We start from the raw sequence: 24,563 nt of genomic DNA, 5'->3' as shown, positions 1-24,563 counted from the left end.
TAATTGTTTGAATCTAAGATAGAGAAGTAATTTCCTTTTGCTGTCTTTTTCCCTTCCTTTCTCCTGTCTTCTCTCTCATTACATTATTTTTCCCAAGAAATGTTTATTGGGTTTAGAATCAATCAACGAATGAAGATATATCAATAAAACATGGCTTTTGCCTCAAGGAGCTAGACATGTTATAAATTTTGGTATAATGAAGATATCCATAAAATTCAGTGGCAACATAGAGCACGAGTGCCTAGCTACCGGGAGTAGTTAGAGGAAGATTTGTACTGTAGGTGAAACTGGAACAGAGTCTTGGAGAATGAGTAAAAGTCTTAAGAGGGGATTATTTAAACTTATAAACTAAAAACTCACACTGAACAGACTCCAAGAAATAACCGCTAGAAATCACATAGATTAAACTAGTTTCTCTGCTGACCTTAATTAGACGTGGGGAGCGGGGAGAAAACTTAGATTGAAAACTGGGAAATGAGAGAAGCTCGACTCCATCTCTAAAACAGGGCCTTTAAGAAATTGACTCTTAGAGACTCCAGGGCACCAACGGTTCTGCCAGAGCATTTCCTGCTCCTAGGTGATCTGAAGGTTCTGGTGGGAGGTCTTCAGAGCAAGTGCCTGGCTGATTCTCTCCACCAAATATCACTTTTCGAGCTCTCAGGGGGGCCCCAACAACTCAAAACTGAAATTGTTAGTTAAACCACAGCTTTGACTACTCAGCCCCCCCCAAGTCCCCAGTCACACTTGTCAATTACCCTTACTCCCACACAGACCTGCCTTTTTTTTTTTTTTTTTCCTGGGTGATGCCAGTAAACTCACCTCTGCTGCGGATCCGAGTGTATGTGAGGCTGAGAGCCCTATGGGATTTTCAGAGTGTTTAATAGGGTGTCAAAACACCTATGGGGGACGCCCCCATAGATATGTACCAATTGTCCTCTACCCGTCCTCACTCCTCATGTATGGCAGTTTTCTTTTAAAGTTCATGTGCAGTAAATGCTGATGAAAAAGTCTAAAACTGAAAAGAATTATTAATGAACTCATTTTTGGAGACATTTTAGTTTTCAGAGAAAAAGCCAAATGACAAGAATTAAACTTCCAGAGGATCCATCCAAATTCAGTTTATTTTCTGAAAACTCTATTCTTATATCTATGTTCGATATATGTGATTATAATCAGACTAATGACCTGAAAAAAAATTTGATTGTTGATATTGTGTGCTTCTGAGTGCCAGAAATATTAGAGCAATAAAAATTAAAACACAAAGGGGGCAACTATCGCGTTAACTTGGAAATTATCTTCTATATATTTGGGTTAATTGATTTTTTTTTTATTGTAAAACTTTATGCATTCTTACATATTTTCTTTATTAAAAAGAAAGTCTTAGAAGCAGTGTTTCACAGGTCCAAAAAGAAAGTTTGTTCAATTAACAAATGCACAAGAATGATATTTTAAATCATTGCTTCGTATTCATTGAATAAGTTTCATTTCTTTGTATCTGATTACTTCACACCTTATTTCAAAGCCAACACAAAGAAAACAGCCCCAAGAATAAATGCTCTGGGTCTGTTCCACATCCTTTCTGTATTTAACCAACAGCTTTAAACTAGGGTTGCAAAACAAAATCACTTGTAGAACATTATAAAAAATTACATTCTTCTCCTCACCTTCCGCCGTTTTTATTCGCTGGATCTGGGATGATACCTGGGCATATTTATTTTGGAGATGCTTTCAAAGTGATTTGGGTGTTTTTATACTTTGAGAATTACCAATTTAGATTATTTTCTGTTTCGCCCTTAAATTGTCTGTCTCACTTCACCCTAACTGGCTGCTTAATCCTCACTGAGTGACTTTTCTTTCCTTGTATCTGATTACTTCACACCTCTTTATTTCAAAAGGAGCACAGGGAATTCAGAGGAGATGCCTGGTAGTACAGAGACATCAGTAACCCCGGTTAACTAGCTGGAACACAGCATAGAGCTCCCTAGAGTAGGCAGAGGCCTAGGAGGAGAAGATGGAGAAAACATGGGTACCCAGAGACCTGAGCAGGAAGCAGGTGGGCTGGCTACCTCCCGGGGATGCAGGACCTGAGTTGGGGGCATTCATGAAAGGCTGAGAAGAGCCAGTTGTAATCTTGCTCCTCCTATTCAGAGACAGTACAGAAGATTATGATTCTTAGGGCGGAGCTCTTGATATTTTGCCTTGTTGGCCTCTCTGTTCCAGAGAGAAATCAGTGATCTCATTGGGGTCTGCTAGAATGGATTAGAAGCATGAAAGGCATTGATATCCCCCATGCAAATGGTCTCTCAAAGCTTTAACTCTCATTGGAACGATGAATTATGATTTCTCCATCTTTATTGCTTCCTACGCACAGCTGATAGCACCCCTATGAACAGGGTGATAAACATCTTATCTTTGAGGCAAAACTGTCCAAAGAAGTAAATTGGTCAAAGAGAAGGCTCTTGATCACAAATATTTCACTCCTAAACCAGCACTCTTTTCTACCTCTAATTTAAATTTCTAACTCGAATGGGCTGTAAACCATAAATTTGCAATCTGGTGTCGTCTCAGTTGCTTTCCAGCCTTGGAGGAATTTCCCCAACGTCCCAGCGTCCCCTGAGTTTCATTCCTCACTTGGGCTGTAGCTTTCCAGGAGTTCTATTGCTTCCTCTTATTTCTTCCCCATTTTTACAAGTACTGTGACACAATGACTGTCCCTTGGCTTTTATGAAACCACATAAAGTCATAACAAGCAAATGATAATACTCCAGTGTGGACATTAGAGAGATTTTCATTCTGTGTGTTGGGAGAGGGTGTAGTGTGTTGGGAGAGGAAATTTGTCTCAAATTTACTGCATTTCTATTTGGAGTTATGTAATCACTAGTCATTTTCTCATTTTTTTTTTTCCGTTCTTGCAACTTCAGAGATAATTCATTCCTGAACCTTGATAAGAAATGTGATGGGTACAAGATGAAATGAGATGAGGATTTTCAAAAGAGGGATTTCTCTTTTAAACAAGAACAAACGAGTTCTCTTCAGAGAGGAACACCCCTTTGGTCTCATGCTTGTGGAACAGAATGTGATTTTTTTAAAAAACAACTTGAAACATTGAAATGAAGTTTTCACTAAGCTGGAGTTAGAAATTGTTTTTTTGTGTGGATACTCTATATATGAAAAATAAGATGTATTCATCATACGCAGCTATTTCAAATGACAAATAACTTTCAATTTATTTTTTTAACTTTAAAATTTGTTTCAAATTTAAGACACCACCTTAAAGGACAAAGGAAAATTAAAATTTACCAAAGCTTACCAAAGTGTCCATCAAGTATACATGTTTACAGGCTCAATTTCCATTCGTATTGAGCCCAATAGATAGACATGTTTTAGTATCATCTTGCTTTTCTTTTTTAAATTAATAGACTATTTTAAATTGATAAACAGTTACAGGTTTACATAAAAAATTGAGCAGATAGGACACAGAGATCCCATATGACCCCCCCATACATACCACCACATACATGCACAGACATAATTTCCTGTTATTAACATCTGGTTAACCACTGGTGTGGTATATTTGTTACAGTTGATGAACCAATATTGATACATTAATGTTAACTAGCGTCCATGGTTCACATTAAGCTTCACCGTCTGTGTGGTACATTCTGTGACTTTTGACAAATGCATAGTCCTGTATCCATCATTACAGCAGCCCACAGAAGAGCTTCAGCATCCTAAAAGTCCCCGGTATTCCACCTAGTCGGCCCTCCCTCCTTCTCCCTGAATCCCTGGCCACCACTGGTGTTTTTCACTATCTCTATAGTTTTATCTTTTGTTCGGAATGTCACGCAGTTAGAATGCTACGGTATGTAGCCTTTTCAGACTGCCTTCTTTCGCTTAGCAATATGCATTTAAGGTCCTTTCATGGCTTGGTAGCTCATTTCTTTCCCTTGTTGACTAATATTCCATTTTATGAATTTACTATAATTTATCCATTCACCCATGGGTGGATCCCTTGGTTGCTTCCAATTTTTGGCAATGATGAATAAAACTGATAAAAATATTTATGTACAGGTTTTTGTGTGGATGTAAGTTTTCAGCTCCTCTGGGTAAATATCAAAGAGCATGATTGCGAGATTGAGTGGTAAGAGTATGTTTAGTTTTGTAAGAAACTACCGAGCTGTCTTCCAAAGTGGCTGCCCCCTTCTGCATTCCCACCAGTGATGGGTGAGAGTTCCTGTTGCTCCATGTACTTTTCAGAACTTGGTGTTGTCAGTGTTTTGGATTTTGGCCATTCTAATAACAACAGGTGTGCAGTGGTGTCTCATTGGTGTTTTGATTTTCATTTCCCTGATGATGTATAATGTGAAGCATCTTTTCATAGGCTGATTTGCCATCTGTATATCTTCTTTGGTGAGGTGTCTGTTCAGAGGTTTTGCCCAATTTTAAATGGGGTTGTCTGTTTTCTTATTTTTGAGTTTTAAGATATGTATGTATGTATATGGCTTTTGGATACAATTCATTTACCAGATATTTGTTTTGCAAATATATTCTTTCCATCTGTGGCTTGTCTTTTTATTCTCTTAAGGGACTGCCTTTTTGAAATGAGGTGTATTACACAAATAACCAGTTTTCTCGGTTTCCTGGGAGTGCCCAGTTACAATGTTATGAAAGAGGAAGACAGGGAAATTTCATTTTAGTAAGAAAAGTCAAGTTCTCTTAACTCTGAGAATTTAAGGAGAATTATCACAGGGTCAGGAGGAACATTATCTGAATTACCAAATTTTGTGGAACAAAGTGGACATCACTGGGGGCGATAGGTGCCTTTTAAAAAGTAGCCTCATGCTGGTGGGACATATATATTCTCGCACAAGTCTGGTACTCACGATTTTTCATCCTGAAACTTCTCCCAAGAACGTCACTCCACATTTGTCCTACCCTTGACTTGCTGATTGGTCACTTGACTTGCTGATTGTCACTTGACTTGCTGATTGATCTCCCACCATTTATGCTTCCGTCTGAAGCCTCCTCATTTAATGCCCAGTGTGTAGTATTGAATCTTGAGGTTGGGCTTTCTTATCAGATAGGTTGAGCCTCAGCTCTCAGCTCCCTGATTTACGAGCTGTGTGACTTTAGGGAAGTTAACTTCTGGCAGCCTGTTTCCTCACAGATTTGTTGAGAAGATTAAATAATATTTGTAAAACATTAAGCTTGGTGTGAGGCACTTGTACTCAGCAACTGTATGTTTTCTTCTCGTCTGTTTTACTTTTCCTTTACATTCTCCCCATTGGTAGCCTGTGACTTTTTTGACTACCAGTTTTCCTTGTTTGAGGCTGAATATTTCTCTAAATAGCATTGTAAGCAACAACCCCCTTCCTTCCTCCCAATGAATTCCTCTCTTTTAAGTGCCCTGTGGTCAGCCCTCATGTGGTCTGTTCTGGTCTCTTGGTAAAGCCCCCACACAGACACAGTTAACTGAGGTTATATCTTGGACCTGCAGCTTCCCTTTTCTCCTTTAGCTGTTGCTATTTCTAGCTTCTCCACCGTTTTTAGAGGCCCTGAATTCAGTTGTATGAATATGTATGTAGTGATGAATTACTACGACCCTGGCATTGTGACATATTTGAGGGACTCACACGAAAAGTAACAGATAGGAATCTTCCCTTCCAATTGATGATGTACCTGGAGAGAAAAGATATACAAATATAAATAAAACAGACCCTAGTGTTAGGGTGTGTCTAAAGGTTAGGGACAGTCAGAGTGGGAGCTGATGGTTTCATAGGATCGCTCACATGTCACCCACGGGATCACTGCTCAGGTTTAGGCCGCAGGCTCTGACCAAGAGCCTGACAAGGAGCACCGATTGACGGTGAGGGATAATGAAGAGGGAATGATTCAGCTTACGAATGGAACTGGTAACTGGGGATATTTGGAGGACCGCAGAAAGCTCTGCTCTGGGGAGTAAGGGAGAACTTGACCATGGGATGTAGGCTCCTGGAACGGGGAACCTCCTCCTTCTCCTCCCATCCCATCCACTTTTTTCCTGTGAGTTTTATGGACATCTATCTGGTGAGAACTGTGATTGGTAGGACTTTTATTATGAAATAAAATTCTCATATTTAATGTCAGGTTTTGCCATTGTTGCTAATTCAGCAATGATTCTTTAAAAATTACCTTGGTGCAAAGAGGATTTAAGAAAGTTTCAAAGCTTATTTAAAAAAAAAGTAAATGGATAAGACAAATGAAGCACTGAGGAAATAGAGATGGAGCCAAGAGTGAGGTTAGAATGCAGCATTGGTGTTCCAGAATTCATTACATTTGTTGAAGATGGGCCTGTCTGTGAACCAATAAGAACAGTGAACATGATTATCTGCAAAATTTCCAGGATGCGTTAGGCAATAATCAATCTGTGGTGTAGGAGAAAAGTAATCATTCCTGATACCGGGGCCACAGAAAGCTTTTACCCTGAGGTCTTCATAGATCCAAAATTCAGAATTTAAAAACTTGACTTCAGCTTTGTTAAGAACTTCATTGTAGGAAGGATGGAAGAGAATGCTTATTAACCAGAAACCACTGTGCTGGTTTTCCTTACATCAAAAGTATTGGGGTTCTTTTTCACTTGAATATTCCCAAGACCTCTCCAAGACTTTTCATGATCAACAGAGGAGGAGGGGCCTTATGACACTCAGGAATGGGAGATGGGACACCTTGACAGTCTCAAAAATCATCCCCTTTCCTCCCTCACCATCTGTTGTGGGCTAAATTGTCCATCCCATCCTACCTTTAGGACAGCAATGACCAATATTTCCATGAGTGTCTCAGCTTGGCCATACGCCTTCCTCAATTTTCATTAAGCTTTTGTTATACTCAACAGCTTGAAGCTGGTGGTGTCCCAGGGAATAAAAAGAAGAAGATCGGTATTTAGTGTGGGCAAGGCAATGCTAGGAGAGAGCAAGCACAAGAGTTGAGAGTCCATAGTCATGTAGGGTCAGGTGCAGAATGGACTAATGGAGGAAAAATAGACACCATTCTCTCTGCCTATCTTAGGGTGAGGAATTCCTTCAGTTTGGAACTTGGGTACTTGTGCCATTTGATTTGAGCAGTTAAATAACATTTATTTCAAGGGGCTGGGGTGCTTAGGGATATGCAGGCTGCAGAATCTGATTGCAATACATAAAATATGTTCAACTGTAGATGTAGTTATCTGGGGATAAGCTGGAGATGCACAAGGTTATATCTATTTCTATATATCTATAGCGGAACACATTTCTGGAATATTCCTTACTGGGTTTCTAGAGATAGAATAAAATTCTTATGAGAAATTTCTGGGCTATGAGTCACAGTTCTTTCATTACTTAAAATGCATCAGCATCTGTGGTAAGGTACAGCAGTGCCAGTAGGGGGCAAGGAAAGTGAAATTTCAGGGTCTGGGGTGCCCCCTAAAAAAGAGTCGGCAAAATTGTTGAATGGCTTTTAAATTCAGATTTTTCAATTATAACAACTTCAGCATTTAATAATTCTGTATTTGAAAGGTCACTGGAAACTAAGAGGTTTTTTTTTTTTTTTTTTTTTTTAAATAGTGTTGAAACTGGAAAAAAAAAGTTTAATCAATTTCCATTCAAACCAAGATCCCTTCTTGCATTTTTTTCCCTTTGGGGAGGTTACGGGGTAAAGAGAGGTTGTGGGGAAAAGGCAGTTATTGTTTTTGTGAAACTCTTTGGTTTTGATTCTGACCTTTATCTTGTAGTAGAAGGTAGAGTGCTCTGTATTAAATGGAAGAAACCTGTGGTGAGGGAGTAGAGAAACGGTAATTGGGAAAGCTGTAATATGGCCTCGCAGAGAGAGACCTCATATTGTCTGAGATAGGACCTCACAGAGACCCCACATACAATAGCAATGTACAAATTGAAAGCAAGACAATAGGTGACTCACAGTGAAATTCTAATAAGCAGCAGTCCACAGACATTTCATAAGCTTGAGAAATCTATCTTGATCAATACCACTCTCTCTCTCCGCTTTATCCATCATTCCTTTTGTTTCCCATTTGGTTTATGGAAACATTGGCATATTCACATACCTTCAGAGAGAAGAAAAAAAGTTCAGGTTATTCAAGTCCATCTGCAGGCACATTTTCCAAACGTGGCTATTTCTATAATATCTATGTCGTAAGAAGGGGGAAAGAATAAAGGAAGAGACGTGACAGGTTTTAGATCAAGTTCACTCTTTAGTATTTCCCAGGCTTATGATATGCATAAATGATAAAAGTGAACCCTCTTCTGGGTTCTGTCGTTGACCTTGGGAAATTTCTGAAGAACCTAGGTGTTTTTTGTAATAAAGTACCCAGGGACATTGTGAGGACTAAACTATCTTAAAGCTTTTCTGTAACATTAACCTGATATATTATTGTTGCTTTCAACCTTTGTATTTGTCCCAGGTCAGGTACTTGCATGCTGACCCAGTCTGATTACTTCAGCTACTTATTTGGTTTTCATGAAGATTCTTGTTTTGTTTGCAGTTAGATTTGTCACTCTATAGGGAACTACACAGGAAGCCTAATTGCCCTGGGACAGCAAATTCTTTATGAAAGCTATGACCTGGCAACCTGTCAGAAGGGAAAACCAAATAACCAAATGAACAATCTGTTTTTCCCTTTCCTTCAAGTTCCACCAAAAGAATCCACAGTAAGGCTTCAGAAGGTGCTACCCCTAATCCCAGCTGGGGAATTCCTTGGTTCTTTCCAGCAATGATGGTTTACCAAGAATTATCCTCCCTCTGCTGTCACAGAGACCATCTCTAACGCCACGCTTGCCCAGGAACTTGCCTGCTCCCTGGCTTGTCTGCCTACCCAGGTGAGGCAGGCATCACACAGAAGTGGAGAACACCCAGAGGCGAGGGGTAGCATCTCAGCCATCTGTTCCTCCCTGGGGCTTAGCACTCCTATGCCTGGTACAATGTGAAAGACTGCTTACCCGGAGTTCTAGAAGCATCACTTTCGTGTTGATTTTAGGATGGTGTTACTCTAGTGCATTCTGGCCCCTTCTTTGGGACCGTTTTCCTGGTAGAGTACATTGTGACTTAAGACATGATGTCTTTTTTGGAGATTGACTCAGAGCTGGAGCAGAGACTTTGCAGTGGTGGGGAAGGGGTTATGATGGGCGGCTTGCAGCTGTCCAGGGATGGTCTCTGAGCTCTGGTGGAAGCCAGGTCCCACTGCCAACTGGTCACCTGTGTGGAGCAGAGCAGCAACTGTAAGGATGGAGCCCCCAGTGAGACAGATCAGCGTCCATTCAGCAGAATAGGAGATGCTGGGATGTCAGGAGAAGATAAGACTTGGGTGCTTGGAGACCGTGTCAACCAAGTTCAGAGGATAAGGAGATCCAAAGCACTGTAATTGCTCCCCACATGTGCACAGGGGTGCCTGGGTTACAACCAGAGGATCATGAAGATCAGAGACCCCCTTAGGTCAAACAGTTGATTTGATGAACAGGTAGAGATAGCAGTCAGCTTTCTTAGCAAGTCCATGGTTCTGCCCTTTTAATGAGAGCACATAATTTGATAGTTCCCAAGGGAAAATCATGCTCTTGAGCAGAGATGCCATTTTCCCATGAAGGAGGTGTGTTTGACCAAGTGTGTTCTCTGTATGAAAAGCCTCTTCAGATTAGATCAGAAGTGCAGTTGGGGTTTGCGTAGGGGCAACCCACAGGTAAGAGGAACCTCACTTAGCTTGGTGTCTGAGTGGGCTGAGCAAACGGGGGGTGCTTGCAAGAGCCCGAGGAACTTCAGAACATCAGCTCCAGCCCCAGATGAGTGGTTGGCTGGCTGCCCACCTGCTGCTCGTTCTGTGGAGAAGCTCCACATTCAACCTTTGAAAGTGTTCTCACATGTAGATACTGTTTGTGTCACAAGTCAGATCAACCACCCCCACAGTTGCACAAGTACTTTGATTACATACCGAAAGGGTATCCTCATGCCCCGCCCATGACTCAGAACACAGAGCAGATATGCTGCTTGGTTCTCGAGGCCCCAAATTTCTCACGTGGAATCACCTCACATGCGGCAGTCCATCTCTCCGTGGGTGATGCTCTAGCTAGCTGACCTACCTGGTTGGCTGACTGGCATTGCTGCAGGGCTGGGGCCAAGTGGTGCAAAAGAAAGCAAAATTAACATAAGTGGATCATTTACTTTTTCATGTTAGACTTATTCCATACTAGGGCTCTCCTTTCTCTCCTCTGTCCATTACCTTCATACTGTCTTCTCCTTCAGTCAGCCAGAACGAATTGCTCAACAAACTTCTTATTCAAATATGAGACATCTGCTTTTGAATTATTGGCTTGAACTAGTACCCATTTCATCAGCCAGAAGACCAGAATTTCATTTTTGAGGCTCACCTACTTCAGTTGCCCAGGAACTTAGGGATTTTTTAGTACAAAGAGGGGCTCAGCCCATTTCAAGTGGTAGATATAGAGAGAACTGGAATCTGGTCAACCCCTTGCCCACCCAGCTCTGGATGGCTGCTGAAGCCCAGTTCTGCATGTCTGTCCAGCAGTGCCTGCTTGCCCATTGCATCACTGCTACCCTTGGTGGTCCAGATTCCTCCATTTTCTGCAGGGATTCATCTATACTTGGTCCCTGTGGCTATGTATGGCTCTAGCAGAAAGATCTTTTGCTTCACATACACAGACATCTTGGGATCAAGCTAACCAACACCGAGACAGTTAGTTGGATTCCAGTAATGGTCACCCACTGCAAAGACCAGAGTCAACGTTCTCTATCTTTCCTGATGACCATGACCATCCAATGGCAGCACAGTCTTTTAAAGCCACTCAATATTCAACATGTCTTTAATACCCTTCGGCTATAAAGCTAGTGCACCATTGTGGAAGACAAAAAAATGTAACCATTCATAAACCCATTTTACTTTCCCCCTGGTCACGTAGGAAGACTTTATCTTCTCGCCCTGCTCGCATCTAAGTGGAACCTGTGATGAGATCTGTACGGAGAATGTGGGCCCGTGGGCCACACCTTTCCCAGGCCTTGTCATTCAACCTTTTCCTGTGAGATCTTCCTTCCATGGGCTCTTTTTCTTGTCTGCGTGGCTGGGACTGAAGGAGGCCAAAGCGTTCTCATACGTAGATCCTGTTTGTGTAAGAAGTCTTGCAAGATAGCAGAGCAGTAAGTCGGGACTAGCCTCAGCCTAGAGTCACTGCTTAGAGAACAGCCCTGCAGGAGAGCAGCCAACCTGAACGGGACCTGGGCGCTTGAGAAATATGTTTTCATGTTGTGAGTTCTTCAGGTTTGGGGGTCCTGTCTGTTACTGTAGAAGAGCCTGTCCTTCCTTTACTAATATACCTCTTACTCCAGGCAATTTGCCCTCAAGTTATCTTTGCATAACCAAGAGGGGCCTTTAACACTTGTCCACCCTGAACGAAAAGATTTGCTTCAGTTGGATTTGCATAGACTCCTGACTCCTAGCCACTATAGAGGTTGGCATATTTGGAACCACACCCATATATAAATCAGCTTGGCTGAATTGTGCTGTGATAACAGATGACCTCCAAGCCCGAGTGGCCTATATCCATAGGCTGATTTCTTGCTCTGGTTACATTTCCTCCGCTGGCCAGCTGGGTCTCTGCTCCGTACCATCTTTACTGTGGGGCGGGAAGGGTGGTGTAGCCTCTAAGTGGGGCATTGCCAGACTCATGGGAGGGGGGAAAGAGCCCAGGGAACCAATGCTCGCTCTTCCAGCTGCTTCTAAGTGACAAACATCACTTCCACTTGGACCAAATCAAGTCACATGGCTAATCCTGGTGTCATGGACGGTCACATAGAAGGGAAGGATGTCACAGGAAGGGGAACTGAGTATTTGCAAGAATAGTAATATCATCTATCAGAATCCTCAGAGGACACCCTTCTGAATTTCTGTCTTGATAGGCATTCTGTTACTTTAAGAAAAGTGCAAGATAGGATGTTGGTGGAAGCTTGCTTAATTTAAATTCTTTGCAGATATATCCCTCCCTTCCTTGCCCAGAGCCATTTCCCTGATTACACCTGGAAGTTGGGGACAGAACAGTACACTCTTTCCTTCCCCATCCCCACAGCATGTGTCCATGAATGTTTACTGCAATTGCAGTTACTGCAGCTATTCTGGCTATGGCTACTTCGAAACAAAATAGGCCCATGTCAATTCATTTTCAAGCACATTCTGAGGTCCTGTGATGTACTGGGTGCAGCAGCGACTTTTAAAATAGCCAATTGCACCTAGCTCATAGAAATGGCCCTTCAGGATGGCTCACAGCCTTTTCCCACCCATCACCTCCTCAGCCTATCACACAAATCAGCTTTGCTGGGGAGTAAGGTGACTCTATTTGCATGGTATTTATTAGTAGAAAACCTGAAAGTGTGTGATGATTTCTGAAATTAATACCAGAAAATTTAGGTGGATTCTAGTGGGAGGCTCTTTTCTTCCCCACTCCATACTCCTCTGTGGCCCCTTATGGAATGGAAGTCCCACCAACACTTGCATTCTTTCTGGGAAGTACCTGAGAGGGGGTTTCTGTGTTTCTTTCCATCTCTTACATGCTCTTCTCCAAGGGAGGAGGGATAGCTAAACTTATGGGTAAGCCTGATGTCCTCTGAGCTGGGTCCTGTGTCTGAGAGAGCAGGGTTTGCTTTAAAAGCAGACTTCGCAATTTCTTTCCTGCGCTGACCGTGACGTGGGTAGGTTAGGACCATGTGCTCCCTCCTCTGCCCCCTTTTGTATAAGAGTTTCTGTTGGGTCAGGGATGCAGCTCACCATTTGCAAACAGGTCTGGAGTCCCCCTCACTCTCCTAGGCTTTCTTGGCCTGTCTGTGCTACTGCTGATAGCACAGAGTTGGCAGCTGTGCTAGGTGGCACAGCTGGGTAAGAGTTCATGTCGTCTTCTTAACAGACTTGACTCTCCCAAGCTCTGGACTATGGAAAGCCCCACGTCCAAGATGAGTGTTTCAGCAGGGAGGTCTGTACTATGGGAGTTATGGGGCCTTCATTAATAAATATCCTTCCCCTACCCCCGTTTGGCTCACTGTGGATTGACTCAAGAGTTACAACCCAGAGAAGAGTTGCAGACAGTCATTCGCCTATCTTGGTCTCTAACATTATGGTTATTCCTATAATCTTAGAGTATAAAGAGGACCTTTTGAGCCTGGCACTAACTTCAGAATCCAGAGAGAAAAAGGATGGCTGGGTTTGACTGCCATAACAGCTAGGCAAGAAATATCATTAATAGTCAAGCCATCCTAAAAACAATATGCTACAGTTGAAGTAAGGTCAAAAAAGTATAGTTTGGGTGGGAAGGACATGGCTAAGTTTATAGACACTAGAGAGACCAAGGGCTAGTAGCAAGAGAAGCTGAATAATCAACAGAACGAGGTCTGCAAGGAGGTGGGACCAACTGAAATCAGGAGGAAGTTCTCCCTTTTTCTAGAGACTGGGGGAAAGGAAAGTGGTGATGCAGTTGCAAAGGTGGGATAAGAGATTGAGAGAGCCGGTGAGAACCGCAGTTCCTCAGACAAGAACACATGCTCAGAGTTTGTCTTTGGGGCTGAATCAAAAGGAGCTCTCCTCCATCCCCACCCCCCAGCCCTGAAAAAGCTCATGTCTGATCTTGCTCATGGACAACTCCTTTCCAGATGTTGTTATCACCACCATGGGCAGGGAGTCCTTTCTGCTTAGGGATCTAATAATATGCATATTCATGCTTTGACTTTTTTCATCTAGTTTGCTTCAGGTCTCTGCCTCAGGGACAGAGGCTGGTCTCATGCATTTCTGTCTCCCCATCGCCATTCACAAAGTGGGGCTGTAAGCAATTGAAGAATGATGAGTGAGTCACAGGTAGCATCGCAGTCTGCCCACAACTGGGAATTCAGTGCGTTGCGTTATTACAGTGTGGGGAGTCCTAGTACCAGGCTGTAGTCACACAATTCAGATCTGTACGCTTTCAGTGCTGAGTCTTCCCTTGAGTTCTCCAGATCTGGTTTCTCTCCGTTCAGCTTTCATTATCCATGCCTAGCTCAGGTGACTGACTGCATCCCAGCTTTCTTTGCCTGGTTGTGGCCAAAAGTGTTGTCTTTGTAGCTCTGTGTGGAAAGCATTTATCAGAGTGCAAGGTCCATAAAGCTGAATAAACAATAGCTGTTGTTACTACCATTGTTTCAGATTCAAGCCCCACCCAAGGGGAGCTTCATTACCAAAGCTTCAAAGTTTTCTATTTGTCAATTATCTAGGTTCTGTTCCCGTTCCTGACCTTCTCCACATTTTCTTTCCCAAATCCTTTTCCTTAATAACTACCATGTTTTGCCGAAAATAAGGCCTAGCCAGACCATCAGCTCTAATGCATCTTTTGGAGCAAAAATTAATATAAGACCCAGTATTATATTATATCATATTATATTACATTATATTATATTATATCCGGTCTTATAGTAAAATAAGACCCGATATTATATTATATTATATTGTATTATATTGTATTGTATATTAAAGACCTGGTCTTATATTATAGTAAAATAAGACCGGGTCTTATATTAATTTTTGCTCCAAAAGACACATTAGAGCTGATGGTCCAACTAGGCCTCATTTTCAGGGAAACACGGTATTTAATTCTTTCCATGTTCCCTACCTTCTTAATTTTTTTCAACACCAAATCGCTTATCTACACTTATGTGTTTAGTATACTTGTTGGCTTAATATGCATATTTATGCTTTGACTTTTTTCCTCCCCAGTATTTCTTTCTCATCTTTCTTCCTTTTAATCTCTTAAAGTCCAAAGTAACATCCTTTCATTTAGTTCTCCTCCAACCATCAGTTGCCAACTAGAAGCATGAGAGCCATTTTTTCCGTGTAATCCACAAATATTTATTCATTGGAAACTTATGAGGTGCCAACTATTCATCCAGGCACTGAAGATACAAACACGATAAATAAAAATATCACTGTATATTTTAGTATATGGAGTCTATATACTAGTGAAGGACTCAGGCAATGAACACGTAAAGATCAGGTAATCAACAAACTTGCGAACATTGGTTTCTTATGTGACTCACCAGTGGAAAACTAACTGGTAAGGAATGTGTGGGTTGAGCTGGATGATAGAGCAGAAACTCTCCAGGAGCCAAGATTATAGGCAAGCTGTATCTGAAATGCCAGCCTGAGAGTGAAGGAAGTTTATCAGGCCAGAAAATAGAGCAAGTGGGATTCACAAAGGAAAGATTCAAAGTGTGCTTAACCAGACAATGTGCGCATGACATGGGTGACTTTTAGAGTTGCAACCATTTGGCTTCTTGTCCGAAAGTAGCACTTCTTGTGTTATTGCTGATAACTCTCTAGGGATCTGAGTCGGTGCTTTCTCTAGGAAGTATCAGCAGCAGTGGAAGGCAGCCACAAAGCATACTTTGTGATTTGGGCTTTCTGTGTAGGGTATTAAAGTTAGTTTTCACTGTATAGATGAAAGCAATTCTCTCATTAATGGATTCCCGAACCTCACTCTGTTTCAGGAGAACAAGTCTATTGGGAAGATAACTGATTCAATGTATGGAGATGTTGAGTGCTTGGTATCTAAGAAATTTTCAGCAAGAAAAGGCCAGTTGAATGCATAGACCTAGAGTTTAAGAGGAGGGTCTGAACTGGAGACAAAATATATGGTATTGTCTCACCCAGTGGGAATGGATGAGATTGCCCAGGAACAGTGTCCTGCATTTTTAATATTGAGAACAGAGTGCCAGATGGGAAGGAAGGAAGCCTGAAAGGAAAGACTAAGTGGGAGAAAGCTGAGAGGATCATTGGATTGCTGGGTTGGGTTAAAATAAAAGGCAGGTATAGGGAGGATAGCTGAGTGAGAAACATGGAAAAATAAAGGTATTCAGAGAGCGGGATGATTGGATTTCATCTTTTAAGTCTGGAGCAATTTTGAGTGACACAGTTGTGGAAGTGGGTAGAGAATGACTGAAAGTGAGGAGACGGGAAGGATTGTTAGAGAAGGCGGAAGAGAGGGATGCCCAGGGCAGTGATAAGGGTGGAGGTTTGGAGAAGATGAAATCATGAAGGGGCTGAGGTGGTGAGAGGGGACACCAGAAATGTGTGGGATGGTGGGCAGCTGTCTGGTGAGGATGGCTGGCTCTGGCTGCCATCTGGAGAGATAGACGTGGGGTGGAAGCACTGGCTCCTTCCAGAGTTCAGCCACAGCTTGAGGTTGGGTGCACTTTTGAGGGAATATTAGTTGATGATGGCAACTCAGATTTCTGTGGGTCTCCTTTGCACTGGTTCTGGGGTCAGAGGTGATGGTGTGCGAACTTCCACTAGGGCTGCTGGGTGGAGGTCCTTGTTACAAGGTCTGTACTCCAGGAGTTGTACTCAGTGCAAGTTCAAGGAATACATATTGGCCATTTGCTCTGAATCCCTTCAAGTGTAGCATACATCCTATGGGTTTTCTGCAAGCTCAGACGACGAGTGGGGGCAGGGAAGTGAGGCTACATCTAACTCATTTCTGAGGGCCCTATGGAGTGAATGGAGACACAGAGTTGAAGACGGAGAGTGGGAGTGATGTGGGGCATCATGTGTGGAGCTCAAGGATTAAGCAGAGAGTGAGTTAATACCAGAGACAAGGTAAGAGCCAGGTGAGGGGCCAGAAGTCACTTCCAAAATTATTAAACCAAGGAGGTGTAATGAGAGGATTAGCAGTCACAGGTATTCCAGATATAAGAGAGAATGCTCATATACGGAGTGAGTGAAAATATAGTCTAGTTATTAGGGTGAAAGAAAAAGGAGTCTGGTTATGTGGTATATAGTTGCTGGGGTATTATTAACAGTCTGCCTCCTTTTTTGCAGAAGCAATACAATTAAAAAATAAACCAAAGCATGACTGCATTGGAGAAGTAACTCTTGGCAACTTCTGGCCACCAAGATGATCTTGAACAATCTCTTAAGGTCTATGGCACTAGTCTTTTCATCTGTGAAAATTAAGCAAATTGAGTCAGATGATCCCTATAGCTTCTGGTAGCTCTGTGATTCTATAGCATTTATTCTTCCCTCATTCAGATCTCCACCGTTCTCCCCAATCCCCAGCGGCCCCTTGGACTCCAAATCACACTGCAAGTTCCACAGCTTTCATGTAAGGCCAGCCCTACAAGTTTCTTTCCCTTTTAACATTTAGGATTAAAGTAACCACAGATATTTGGAGAGAGATAAGTCATTTCTTACCAGAATTCAATGAATGACCTAACTTTCCTAGAATGGAACATGACTGCATTGTTTGTATTTTGTTTTGTTGCCAGGCAGTCAACAAGGAGTCCGTCAAGATATTGTGTGTCAGTTGGGTCTTGTGCCTCTTCACACTGGCAGAGGGAAGAGTGTGATGGCTGCTTCGGGGAGAGGAGGAGGCTGAAAAGGCAGCCAGGAGTGAAGATGGAGAAACAAGATGGCGGTGGTGGAGAGACCCATGGGAGAGAGAAGGTCATGACGGTGCTGACAAAGCTAGAGACTTTTCTTCTTGTTAAGGGCAGCAGAGGGAAGAATCCAGCTGAAGACTCTCCAGGCGCACCTGGCTCCAGGAATAACGAGTCATCTGGTGTCCAACTCCTTCAAAATGGTGAGCTTCATAAATAGTCTCATTTCTTTGATACAAAGATAACATGTACAGAAGATGTTTTCTGTGAGCCTGTCTTGGTGGGAGCAGGCCTAATCAAAGTGAGGGATCCCAAAATAGTCTTTGAGAGGAGGGGATGTACATGAGGGCAATGTACTTTTCCTGGAGAAGGCAGGTGGGAGGATTTGAAAGTTGTATGCTTTGTTTTCCTTTAGAAATGTGAGAGTTGACTCAGACTATACAAACTAGTTTCTTCTCATTTCTGAATTGCCACACAGTTGACATGTATCAACAACCTTTTTCCCCCGCTTCATCAACTCTTTCAATACAGAAACAATATCCTCTTGGAAGGGGGAACAGAGCTATAAACGAACTTAAAACATTGCTATGGCCATGATGTCCGTGTCTCTCAGTGGCCATCCTGTAATACGTACAGAGGGTGGCAAAAATACATACACATTTTAAGAAAGGAAAACTCTATTAAAATTGTAATACTTAATATATACCAATAACAAAAGATGAATACAAGTCATGTGTGACTTGTGCAATTACAAGAGGTCCTCAAAGTGGTTACCATCAGTGTCCAGACACTTCTGATTACTGCTTGAGCAACATTGACCGAAGTGTCCACTTGTATACATTTTTTTTTGGCATCCCCAGTATTTCTCTACATGACACACACACATCCATCCCCACCCCCCACCCATTCAGTACTTTACAGAAATTCACTACATATAAGGAAATTATGGATTTGTTCCCTTTTCTTCCCTTCACCCCATTCCCTTCCTTTTATAAAGCTGAATGTGGGTGTGAAGGTAGTCAGAGGGAGTCTAAGGACACCTTCATTTGCCATGCCTGATTCACACCTTATTTAAAGGAAGAAACTTCAAATCCCAGTTTATACATGTAGCAACAAATAGCTTTCACCACCACCTTTCTATGCACCACAGAAGCAGATATAACCCCAGAGGTCACTTGTGACTCTAAAATTCTGTCATTCTTTTGTGATTTTTAATGGGACGTTATTTTGGAAGTAAAGTGACTGAGGAGTGAGTATCATCTGTGTGGGTAGAAAAATCACAGGAAAGATGAGATGTCGGCTTACCAGCCTTAAAAGACGTGGTGATGCAGAAAAGAGAATAGAGCTTTAGAGTGTAGCTCGAGTTGAGTCTCTCAGAATCTGGTATCTCCTCCAATTTTATTATTTTCCATCTAGTCAGCACCATATCTAGTAAATTGTGAATATACAGCGATGCGTTCTATCATTAAAAATGGCCATGTTGAAGTGATTAACAAAATGGAAGAACTTAGGGACAATTAAACAAGAAATGATTCTCACTCAAGTTTGGCTACTTGACAACTATCAAAAAGGCTTCAGAGAACTTACTTTAACTTTTATGGGTACCCATCAGAGACTAGGAAGAATTACTTAATTCCAGATGAGTTCGTATGATGATCTAAATTTCATGTTGTATAAATGCTTTTCCATTGAAGAATGGATACCAGTAATTGAATTAATTGTTTCATGATTAGGACACCCGGTTAGAAATCAAAAGATCTGAAATTTGAATAAATGACAGGTACAGTGAAGTATCTCTAGAACTATCATAAAGAGAGTTTTTGCTTATTTAATTCAGCTGCTTAGAAACCATTACTGTTCTCAAACTTAAAAAAAAAAATCCCTTCAACTATTATGGTCCTTCTGCTTAGTCTTTTTCTTGCTTTTCTTGTGCTTTTATTTAAAATGATTCCAAGACAACATGGGCAATAAATTGTCTGCTTACATCTTTCTGGATTGTGCCCTCACATGTAGAAACCAGTGCAGTAGGAATGGAATTCAATTTGGATCTCAAAACCCCAGAGGAAGTCCCGGATATGCCTTGAATTTTTCTGAGCTTCATTTTATTGTCTGGAAGATCAAGGGTGTTTGAGAACAATACCTGACCCAATAGATTGCTATTCAATTCTTAATTAATCAGATTTAGAAACTCAAACAGACTTGTCACTTATCTAGTGTCCTCTACAGCAGAGCTCACTCTTACATACAGAGGGTGCTCAAAAAATGTACACACATTTTAAGAAAGGAAAAAACTGTATTAAAATTGCAATACTCAATATATACCGATAACAAAAGATGAATATGAGTCATATGTAAACATTTTTTTGGTACCCCTGGTATTTTCCTGAAATGCCTCGGATTACACCACATGGCAAAGTTCTTTTATGGGTAAATACTATCTGTGTGTGTAATCACTTGTTAGCATTTGGCTACTTTCTTTGCTACTATTTTCTGGTTAATTCTGGAAGGGAAAAATTTTCTGTCCTCCTGGCAGCATTTTTTCCTTTTATTTTCATGTTTATCTCAGATACCTTTCCCCGCAAGGGCTGACATTTATGTTAATGTGGCAGTGAGTTCTTGTAGCAAGATTAGAGCTCTATGGAGTGGGGAGATAAATGTCAATCTTCAAACAGAAACCTGCGTAGGTTCTAGAAAACTAAGATTCTTAGCCAGACATCTAGTGTTACTAGAAACAATAGGCTCTTTAATAGCTGAAGGGGCTTCAGATAAGGATTTATAGGTGAGTAGAATAAAACAAAACTACTGGAAAACCTGACAAGGCGATATTAAGAGTATAAATTATCTGTAGAGATATTAGGAACAACTAAATCCATCGCTCCATATCACCCCCTAGGATCTCAAATATCAGGAACAAGACCAAGCTCAGAAACCCATGTGGTGCTTATATTAGTCAGTGCTAGAGCCTATCCAGCACCAGCTAATAGTTATCAAGAAAACTTTGCCTACATTGGGACCGGTCCAGTCATTTTCCTCGTCAAACTTCTTAAAGAAGTTTTTGCTAAGTTCGTTCTTAAGTTTATTCTCCTGTGAGTTTATTTTCAAATGCTATTGCACTTGGCTTGGCTCTAAATACTTCTTAATTATTCTTTGATCTTGACCTTGGCTTCTCTCATCATTTAAAGATTGAGTCTGAGAATGGGCAGATTTCTGTTCATTGACTACTTCCGTCCCCATGTAAGACATTCAGGAGTGAGGGAGAGTGGACTTGTTCCAGTTCTGGCAAAGTTTTCCTTATACCTCTTATGGTAGAACTTCTTCTCTGACATATATGAGCACCATGTACATTCCTGACCTTGCCCTTGGTCCTCATCTCTTCAGAGCAAGCAAGGGCTACCTAGAAGTTGTGTGTGTGTGTGTGTGTGTGTGTGTGTGTACATGTACGTGCATGTTTATATGTGTCTAGGGATCCTGTGATTGTCATGTGAATTCCAGGTCTTTTATCAGAAGTCTCAGGAGAGATCAGCCTCAGTTGCTCACACTGATAACCCACTTGTTAATTAACACATCCTTTATGTTGGCTGTCTCCTTTCCTTGTTTTATGTTCCTCACTGTCTCGGGGATCACTTCCCAAATAAACTCCCTGCACCCCAATGGGTCTGCTTGTGTCTAACTAAGACTGAACCATTAAAAACAAAACAAAACAAAACACTCCTCGGTGGATAAAAATCCAACATAAAAATGTGTTGATAGTATTTGAAAATAAAAAGCCCACATTTTTGTTAGAAGAGAAATGATAAAGGTAAAAACCAAATAAATAAACCCAATCTCTCTCTCTCTCTCTCTCTCTCTCTCTCTCTCTCTCTCACACACACACACACACACACACACACACACACTCAGATTGCTCTACACAAGTGAAAAATAACCCGAGTAAAAGCAAGGAACTTGCTGAAACATACGGCCAGAAAATAAAAAATTATAAATAAAATTAAAAATTGTTAACCACAGTCAAGAATAAGACTGAGAAAAAGAAATAAGATGCATTAGAACCTGGGGAGATTAGTACAGCCAGAATGAGCTAACACAATTAAGCTTTGGTTTGTGCAGTGAATGTACGTGCTTTATAAACTAAATATTGAAATGCATACTCAAGGCATTATTGTCACAGATTGCATAAAAGGATGGTTGTCACTGAAGTGGATGCCTCTGGAGGAACAATACTGCATGCTCTGGGTTTTTAATCCTACCTTCCCCAGATTTTCTAACATTTGGCACGTTGGTTTCTCTGGGTGTGTGTTTCCTTGCCCTAGCCCATTGGATCAAAATGAACTCGGATTTTTATAATGGATCTGAAAAGACTTTGCAAAATATAAAATTGTGTGCAAATGTAAGAGTCTATTGTCAAAACAGAGGCAGGATCTGAGAGTTAAGTTTTACGACTTGTAAATTGATGTGAGCCTCACGTAGGTAGAATACACTTCGATATTTTCTTTCTAAGGGTACACATACCTTAGTTTGTTTATTCACTTATTGTTCTTGTACAATTAAATATCTGACTTGAAGAACATAATGTCCAATTTCCTTTTCTTACAGTAAGTCCCAAACACAGGCATTGTTCCATCTCAAGATGGCTTAACTAAGCAATCGCTTGTACCCCTGGAAATCTGAAAGAGTTTTGAGTTATCCCAAGGGCTGTGAGGAAGGATGTCACCACTGGCTCTTGGTGGAATCTATTTCCCCTAGAGTCTTCTAGGCTATCCTTGATTCTAAATTCCTATAATATGCTCAAAATTGTGAAATATCTAATGTACTATGCAACAGAATCATGAAAGAGATTTTTCCTTCAAGGAGCTTAGGGTCTAGCTGGGGAAGTAGGGAGCAAAAATACATCCATGAAATAAATACAAACAAATACAAGTCAGTACTAATTCAGATACCGATTGGAAATCTTCTGTAGGCATACGCTAAATGTTTTGAAGAAAAAGTCATTTAACCTTGTCATTGAATATTACATTATAGCAAGTCTGTCGTTCCGGGGGTTAGAACTGTTGATACTATTGGTTAGTGTTCTTTGAAATTATTTTCACCAAATCATCTGGTAGAGTGGGAAGGTGAATGTCACGAGTAATTCCCCTTCTTCATTCTTTTTTCTTCACACACCATCAGAGAAAAACCCCTCCTATCTATAGAACTTGCATGAAAAACCAGTGAAATGATCCGGGGATACTGCTAAGATTAGTGACCCAGCCCCTGCTCAACGGGTGCATTTCTAAACCACAGATGTCAAGGTCATCTCTTCAGATAGGTCAGTGTGTGGTTTCCTACACAATAGCCACTCTGGGGACAGGAAGTAGGACTGTTTTCTGATGAAAAAAGGGGCTCATTGAAGAGCAGACTGTGTGGGGATGGTGGGCTGAGAAAACACAGGAGGACCTGAAGGTCATCTTATTCATCTGGAAATTCTCCCAGTGGCCACTGTCCCTCCCAGGCCATGGCTTTTGTTCTGAGTGAGCTGGTCCTTGATATAGCTGAGCAGGCCTCAGGCCAGAGGAAGAGGGGTGGCATGGTGAGAGAAAGTGAGGAGATGGCCTCGAGGGGCATGGGCCAGATGTCTGTTTCCTTGTGTCTCTTACATGATTAATAGAGTCAAGGGTTGCTGCTAAGAGACCCTTGAAGACTGAGGGAGAAGGCAAGAAGCCATATCTTCATGGAATAGTTGAGGAATTCTGGAGGGGAAGGTGGGAGATAAGGACATGGTGATTCCTGGAGGATGGGGCGTTGATTGTCAGTCTTTGAAGGGTGGGTCCTGGGAAATGCATTAGGGCTTTCTCACGTCACAATATTATATTCCTCAGTCAATTCAGGGGAAGGGCTGATTTTAAAGAAAGAAGCTGGTAGGTTTTCCACACTACTTTACACTCAGAAGAGATTTTGGTTATATTCTATCCAGTATATTCTCCTACACTGAGGCAGAAGAAATGGTGAAAAGTTCAGCATCTAGAGACAGACAGTGTGATTTAAAATTCCATTTCCAATACGTACTAGAAGTTTGGCCTTGGCCAGTTGATTTAACTTCTGTGTGCCTCAGTTTGCTCATCTATGTAGTAGTGATAATGAAAGTTTATCTCAAGTACTACAAGGTATCTCAGAGTGTTACAAGGATTGAGTTCATAGATATAACTTGCATGGCACGTAGTCAGCACGCAAGAATTGTTTCCCATTGAAATGACATGCAAACCAGCCTCCAGCGCAGGCTGTGCAGACTAGTGATGGGATACGTGAGTTTGGCCATTAGATTGGGTCGTGAGTCAGTCCAGTTGTGTCCCTGGCGTATTCTATGACCCGGGGTGAGGTATTAAGCATTGAAGCATCATTTTCTCTATCTGTAAGTTGGGACAATAATGGTTTGTCCTGAGGATAAATGAGATGATTTACATAAAGTTCTTGATGCCAGGTCTGGTATACCATAAATGCTACTTTAATACACACATACACACACACACACACACACACACACACACACACACACACACCGTGCTTACCACACACACACGCCACTCGTATACAAACAAACCACACACACGTATACAAATACCACGCATAACACACACCCACACCATGCATACCACACACAAACACACTGCTACCACACCACACACACAAATACACCACGCATATCACACACACACACACCACGCACCATGCACCACACACACACACAAATACACCACACACACACCATACACACACACACACATAAGCACACATACACACACACACTCTGTTCTTGCCTCTTACATGATTGATCCTTTCCTCCTTCAAAAGAACACCTGGAAAACCTTCATCTTTCCTAGGGAAGTACAGAATAATGACCCTGAACACCTGGGAAAAATGCATGCTTCTCAGCTCTCCCTTATTTTCCCTTTCATCCCCCATGTCAGGAGCAGAAGACCAGGGAAATCTATTGCAGATAGGAGAGAGAGAAGAGGACCAAAGCTGACTTAGCACATGTGACCTGTTTTCACAGGTGACTGCCAGCCAGTACTGGTTACATAACTTGTAGGACTCAGAGTAAAATGAAAATGCAGGGCCCCTTGTTCAAAAGTCATTAACAATTTCAAGACCACGACATCAGAGCGTTAAACCCA

Source organism: Rhinolophus hipposideros (assembly GCF_964194185.1).
Source record: "Rhinolophus hipposideros genome assembly, chromosome: 19".
Taxonomy (NCBI): domain Eukaryota; kingdom Metazoa; phylum Chordata; class Mammalia; order Chiroptera; family Rhinolophidae; genus Rhinolophus; species Rhinolophus hipposideros.
The sequence above is the reverse complement of the archived record's forward strand: the minus strand, read 5'-3'. Positions refer to the sequence as shown.